The 7,483-nt window shown below is 45.0% G+C and overlaps 1 long non-coding RNA gene across 2 annotated transcripts in view; it reads left to right on the top strand.

Annotated features, from left to right (window-relative positions):
• Positions 1 to 4,942, top strand: part of LOC121356747 — a 5,418-nt gene extending 476 nt beyond the window's left edge. Inside the window, exons 3-5 of one of the 2 annotated variants that reach the window (XR_005955620.1) lie at positions 396 to 511; positions 3,157 to 3,263; positions 3,354 to 4,942. This is a non-coding gene — a long non-coding RNA (uncharacterized LOC121356747). Of the gene's footprint in view, positions 1 to 395; positions 512 to 3,156 lie in introns of both variants that reach the window. The other variant, XR_005955619.1, reaches the window with a different exon arrangement.
• Positions 4,943 to 7,483: the final 2,541 nt, after the last annotated feature.

Below are 7,483 nucleotides of genomic sequence, written 5' to 3'. Positions count from 1 at the left end.
CCCCCCCCTCCCCGCGGCGGGGTCCCCCCGCTGGTCCGCCCGCCCGCCGAGCCGGCCAGGGCCGCATCCTGCTCCGCATCCTGCCCCGCATCCTGCCCCGCACCGTCCCGCGGCCAGCCCTCGCCTCTTGCGGTGGGGAAAACTTACCCTAACATAAAGCCTAGAAACTAAACTCTGTTCGGGTACTGCAAATAAGCTCCTGGCTTGTTTTGGTGTGGTTTTATTTTTATCCTTCACGCGTTTCTTTTTGGGCTTTTTTATTCCCCCCCCCCCCCCCCCCCCCCCCCTCCACCCTTGCACTCATCCAGGTTATTTGAATAGTCAGCTAAATCTGATGAAAAAAAAAAATCAACCAAACGTGCTGAGATATTACAGTCTATCTGTTTTGTTCACAGATATGGATCAGGGGTGAGATGGGCTCTTTTCCTGGCTCTGCTTTTTCTTGGAAGTAGCTGGATGAGTAGAGAGAGACAGCGTGGACGAGTAACGCGTGGGGCTGAACTTCATGGAGGTTACAAGTTTTTCACTTTTTTCAAGTATTAAAATTAAAATAAAATTGCATATAGAAAAAAAAAAAAAGAAGAGAAAGAAAAAAAAAAAAAAAGAAGCCTAGACTCCACCTTTGCACTGAAGGGATTGGTTATGCAAATATGGAAGGGGTTTCCTGGCAAATACAGCTTTCTACTGTATGGTTAATTAAATCATCACTCAAAAGCCTTCCAATGTGACGCTTCTGTCGTAATCCAATCAGGTTACGTAGGTCCTAAACAAGAAAGATATTTTCCACATCTGGAAGTCAGCAATTTAGCAAGTACTGCACATTATTAACCAATTCAGAGCCCGCTTCCCAGGGGGATAGTTTTTTCTTTTTTTTTTTTTTTTTTTTTTTGAAGTTTAAGTGTTCTTAACCAACGCTCTGCCGGTTTGTTAATCAAAAAGCCGGTTTACACCGCACGTAATCGAGAAGTAATATCGAAGTAAGTAAAGGCAGAGCGAGCCGGGGATGCTGAGCGAAGGCGCTCGGCGGCAGAGGGGGCAGATCCGGCTGAGGCTCCAGCCGCTCATGCCCAGCTCCCAGCACAGCCCACAGCCGTTCCTTCCTCCTGAAGGAGCTCGAAATAGTCTCACTGCAGAGAGAAACTTCGCGTCTTGCCCACTCGCACGGTCCTTTCCCAAGGTAAACGTGGGGCTGCCCAGTTAAAGAGCTGCGGAACAATTTCCCTGCTCTGACAAGAGTTCAGCCTATTCCAGCACTTTATTTTTATTTTTTTTTTCCTTCTCCCCCTCCCGAAGGAAACCGAAACAAACGGCACACTGATCCCGCACTGCACTTTTACTTACATTAAGCTTAGATAAACTGCTCTTGAACTGTGCACTGAGCGTGTGCCTAAAGCAAGAAGTGGAGGGCGAGCAGCAGCGATGGGATCGCGCTCCAAAATGGTCCTGCTCAGAGAACACCTTCCTGGCCGTTCAGCATCGCAAAGCAAGGAAGGGACCCCCCTCGCCCCCCCGCAGGGTGTCTTTGCAGCTCATCAGAGCCACCGAGATCTGCCTGGGATTTTCTTTTTTGTTTTTTTTTTTTTTGGTCACCAGTTAGACGGGAGTGGGTGACCCTGTGAGATGCGGGGGAGGCAGCGCTCGGGGGGGCTCCGGGTAGGGGCATCCAAATGTCCTCCCGGGCTGGGATGTGGCACCTCCGGGTGTCCCCCCTCCTCAACCCCGAGCTGCAGGCGGAGTGGGGAGGGAGAGGCAGGCTCTGGCCGTCTGCTGCCGCTGCAATCCCCAACCAGGCAAAGGTGGGAACGAGCTGCCCTAATCTTTTTAATTTATATTTTTTTATTCATATTTATTATTTTTATTTCCATTTCTATTTTTGTTTCCCGTTGCGAGTCATCGTGGCTTTGTTAAAAGTTTTCTGGGCACTGTTCTCTAAACGCCAGCATGATTTTCCTGCAGGATGCATGACTTCTCCATGCCTAGATGTACCTGGATACACAGAGGCATATCACACCCATACACACACACAGAATGATGATATCTTAATGAAATATATAGCACAGCACAAATATCCTGAAATCAAATTCAAGTATTATTAGCTTGAATTAGATCCTCTCAGATCCAGAAGGCACTGCCTATAAATCAAGGGCAGTCTGGCAATTCCTTAAAGAGCTAAACTGAATTTAGATGCATATGATAAAAAGAAAGGAAAAGAAAAAAGTGAATGCTAATTACTGACTTGCTCAATTTCCACTCACCCACGTTTTCTAGGAGAAAAAGGAGAAAACCTAAAGCCCGACCAACAAGTTCTCAAAATAAATTAATCCCATTACAGACTCCTTACATATTGTTCCTACATTTCCAGATTACAGAATCAGGGGATGAACTGGAGATTACGAGAGGCTGCAGCCTGACTGGCAATAGGCAGGAGTGCTGTCGATGGTGTATCAATAAAATATATTTATCTGCAGCCACGCTGAAAAACAAACCCTCAGAGCGTGTGATGACGCTCAAGGGCTTTAAGAAACATGTCGGCATTGTCAGATAATCCCTATTCATAATTTTGCTGGCTGTTCTTTCAGCCCTCAATCTCACAGTTTCCCCAGCTCTGATGTGCCTCAGCAGGGTTTGCATCGGAGCGATAAAACTGCTCGGATCTTCGCAGGACTGACATAGCACCCAACATTATTGGATGTTATTTTAATGTGAGATATGGGGGTGTTTGTTGGTGGGGTTTTTTAAATTTTATTTTTAATTTTTGGACACTGGACATAAACATTTAGCAATCAGCTAAGCCCTTCTGAGATGGAATTTAACCTTAATCCAGGCGATGATTTCCTGCCCGGCTCTGAACTAATAACGGGTGTGCAGCTTCTTTAGGAGATGGAAATAATGACAGGCTATAGATCCTGCCTTTATTGGGGTGGTGCTGGCTGCCTGGATCCCAGTCCCTGCTCCATCAGCATCCCCATGCAGATCCTATTCCCTGCTCTATTTTAAAACTTTTGCACATCCTATCCCCCCCACCCCACCAATTTAAGAGCAAGCAGAGCCAAATATCCTCACAAACCCCAGCTCCTTCCGTGTGTGTAGCTCCCAGCATTTGGAGATGGTTTTAAGGGCAGTTCTCCGAGCGCAGGTTTCTCCTCTTTTCCTCAGGTTTTCCTGTATGGAAATGCTGGAAATTGAGATGAGAGTGGCCTGATCCTGATGCAGACCTGCCTGGTTAAAGCCACAGGAGAAGCAGTCCTGCCTCCAGCTCCTCGGTGGGTCTCCTTTGTCCACCAAAACCTATTGTGACGAAGATAAGCCCCTTGGAGCTAACCCCGTGTTCCCACCACTGTGTGGATCTGCAGGGCCAGCCAGGGGCAGATCCTGCTGCCAGGGACAAACCCTACCATGAGAAAGGGGCTGTGCAGGGAGAGACCTCCCTGTGATCCCCAGGCACGCAGCTCTGACTGAGAGGGGAGGTGAGCAGCCACCAAGGAGGCTTTGGGGCACGGGCCCTGCAGGACCTGAGCCTTCTGCTGAGACCTTCTGCTGTGGTGGCTTTATGGGGATGTGGTGGCATGGGCTGAGGGGATGATTCACTGCCTTATTTATTTTGGTGTGTTTGCTTTTTCCCTGGTGGAGGATGAGTAACGGGGACTGTGTTTTCTTGCCCACCACGTGGAAGGAGGAAAACTGAGGGAACAGGAGCAAAGATGTTCTGGCTGATGCATTTTGGCTAATACATTTTAGAGGCTGGTGAAGACAGAGGTTTAACACCTCTAAATACACTTTAGCAGCTCTGAGGCTTTTCCTTCATGTCTTTCATAGCCAGAACTCTCGACTATTTTCCCTAAAGTGTGGAACCCTTCCTACATCAGGGATTAAACATCCCCATGTAGGGGATCCAGATGAGATGTGCCCACTTGCAGCCAAGCCTGGGGAGAGCATCCTTCCCTCCCCACAGCCCTGCTCCGCTGAGGGAGCTGCTCCTGCAAGATTTGGGATCCCTGTGGGTTCTGGCTGCTTCTCATGCTCCTGTCTCTGGGGTGTAGAAGATGTCCTCGCCTTGAGAAAGAAGAGGTTGCAAAAAATCCCCCAAATCAAAGACAAAAAGATGCTGGGGGGATTATTTTCTGCAGTCACCTGTGGCAGTAGAGGATAAGACAGGCTGGAATAATTTTTGTGAGCAGGGAAGGCCCCATGTGGGCCCAAGATGCCGCTGGATACTTTTGCTGAGTACAGGTGTTCCTATAAACCAAGATTTAGAAAGCGAAGCCTTTATTTTTTTTCCAATTTCCACATGGGGGAGAGGGCACAGAGGAGAGGAAGAAAGGATCAGGGAACGACTCTCCCCCCACCCGCTGATGAGGTATTTGGGAAGAAACCTTTTGAATCAACATTCCCAAAGTTTTTGAGTTCCTCTGCGGAAAACCCATGTAGGGATAGGATACGAGCCAAAAGCAAGGGAAAAGATTGTCTGGCTTTAATTTATCTATCCCTGGGCATTTCTAACCAGCAGATCACTGTAATATTTGATCTTGTGTGAGTCCCTGAACGTTAAAAGTGAATCTCCTCATATGTTTTTGTTAATTTTGTCATTTATAAAGCCACTTCTGACGGCCTAGAGCTGCTCAGCTGCCGTTCACAACGTCTGTCTGTGTGTCTGCAGCAAGGGAACGGCATCCACAGGTCCCAAAATTTCTTTTCTTGTTGGGCAGAGAACAGTGAGGGACAAGCATCTTCTCTCCACTGTGCCACACCATGAGCTGGAGATGCTTTTCCTTCTCTTCTGGGATCAATGCTGAAGTTCGGCCACATTTCTTGGCTCAGTTGGCAGTGATTAAAATTCACGGCTCACTTTTGTTTATAGTTGGTTGTTTACTTTGTTGAATTTTTAAAAACTTGTTAGAATGCAATTGAACACAGATTCAACAGTATTTAGGCTTGAAAAATAAAGATGCATTAGAAAGATGCCTATTATGCTTCAGAATTATTAATTGACATTTTTATGATGAATAATTAATCATTTGAATAATTTTCGTATCTCTGATCTGAACACATATTTGCATATCTAATGTCTGATTTTAAATGTGGTTTCTTTAGTTGCATTCTCCCAGGACAAAGACATGAAGTAAGTAACATCCTAATGCAAAACTTTTTTTCTTTGCACTTGTAAAAGTATGTTTATTGAAATGCAAGTTCCTCTCTAGTTATGGAGCTGTTAATAATCTATGCATGACATATATGCATTAATAAGGTGGTGAATCCTCTGGATATGAGCACATTTTTGCCTCATTTTCTTATATACAGTGGTGAGGTCCCCTGCAATACCTAAACCCATGTGAGGTTAAGCTAGGAAACCATAAAGAAATATCTCAGACACACAGTGTTCCTGTCCTGTTTACATGACACTTACTGAGAAGATCAAGGGTTGTTCCAATTTGAGGTGTTTAAAACATCAAGAACTTTTAATATAAATATTAACTGTGTCCTCCCAGTGAGCCAACATCAGTATTTTCCTGACATATTTTAAAATGCCTAAATCATAGCCCCCAAGACCCCACCTCGCTGTAGCTGGTGGTGATAAAGGAACAGCAGAAGTGCAGATCAGTTGTAAGTTGGTCAGCAAAGGGGTGCAAGGGATGGTGCTTGTTGTGCAACCCCGCTTGGCGTTGGGCTGGTGTGAGCACAGCTCAGCCACAGAGGGAACAGAAAGGAGGAAGGGGCAGCTGGACAAAACCAGAACCCAAAAGGTAGAAAAATTAAATAAAGGAATGAAAGAAGTAGCCTTTGCTCCACTGCCTCTGGCCATGGGTTAATTGCTACAGCAATACTGCCTGCCTGGCACCCCAGGAGTTGCTTTCACTTCTGTGAGAATTTGATTTATTAAGAAATTAAAGATTTGCAGAATTTTATTTAGTGGCATCTTTAATTGTACAGGGAGCCCAAATATTCTGTGTATAGCCTGTTGGCTCCTTGATGTCATACTGAAGAACTAAGGTAATGGTTGCTCTAGAAATATCTAAAATTGATGCACTATTTGTATTTAGCAGATTAGAGAAATTACATCAAAATTGAGGCACAAATTCATCACAGTGTTTAAATTTCCTTTGCGCCATTAATACAAGGAACATAAGACATATACAATGTAAAATGAAAATAAAAGCTTTTAACATATTTTATCTTTTCACAGCAGGTAGTAAAAAATATGTGCAAAAATTTTTTTTTTGTGGAAGTATATTATATACACTATGGTAATGTAGTGGGCAATATCTGACAGACAGATACTGCATAAAGAAACTGTGAAACTCAGTTCTCAGAACAGGCTGAAGTTATACTGAATAGGATGTTTAGCAGTTGCATATGCTCAGTGATAACAGATCCTTTTTTTTCTTTCTTTTTTCCTTTTTTTTTTTTTTTTTTTTTTTTTTTTTTTCTTCTAGGAGGGGTTGAGTTTGTAAGAATGAGAGTGGTAAACTTGAGCAATCTTTGTCACACGGAGGGCTAAGCTCTGAGCCCAGTGACCAAAACTGCCCCTGCTTTGGCCATCAGGGTGGTGGCAATGCCAGCAAATTTTTTGCAAAAGGACGAGGTGGGAACTGGGGCTAAACCTCTGCTTTTTTGGTTCTAAAAGCAGGGGAGAAAGCAAACATCCCTGAGATGCTCCCACAATTCTTTGTAAGGGGAGACATCCCTTCTGGGACTGGGATCACCCAGCAGCAGTTCTGGGGTGAAGGCATCCCCTGCTGAGAATCCCAGAATGGTTTGGGTGGGAAGGAACCTTAAAGCTCGTCCCATTCCATCCCCTGCCATGGGCAGGGACACCTCCCACTATCCCAGGGTGCTCCAAGCCCTGTCTAACCTTGGATGCTTCCAGGGATGGGACATCACGAACATAATCCAATGCCCCTCAGATGTTGTCATACCTTCATGAGACCAATGGACAACTTTGTGGAAGATTTATTAACATGGAGGGTTTTTTTGTTTGGCTTTAGGCTGAATGGTGAATATAAATTCTACAGTTACACAGTCGTCCCTGTGCAACCTGTTTGGGACTAGATCAAATTTCCTTTTTCCTTGATTTCTTAGTGCCACCCTGCTTTTCCCACTGACTCCTGATTAAGTTAATGGAGGTGAAATTAGCAGCAAAGAATCTGGATGCAAAGCTGACATTTTGATGTCCATCTGAATGTTTCAGACTCGATCGATTGCCCCAATTATTTCTTATCACCACCCCGGGGAAAACATATTTTTCTTTCCAAGACTTCAGAAGATTAGCTGGATATTTTAAAATCTACAGAAACACAAGGGTTACGAAGATATTTAGAAAAATCCCAAATGATTTGAAACAATTAGCCGCTGCAGCATAGTTTCCAAAGCAATTAGCCACTGCAGCATAGTTTCCTTGTGTACAGAATTGCCCAATATCTGGGAAACTGCTGCCGTTCTGTGGGTGGCTGCAGACTGGATCAGATTCCAGGAGAAGCAGAGGCAC

The sequence above is a fragment of the Pyrgilauda ruficollis genome, unplaced genomic scaffold (assembly GCF_017590135.1).
Source record: "Pyrgilauda ruficollis isolate IOZ18807 unplaced genomic scaffold, ASM1759013v1 scaffold3, whole genome shotgun sequence".
Lineage (NCBI taxonomy): Eukaryota > Metazoa > Chordata > Aves > Passeriformes > Passeridae > Pyrgilauda > Pyrgilauda ruficollis.
This window is presented reverse-complemented; position numbering and strand designations above follow the sequence as displayed.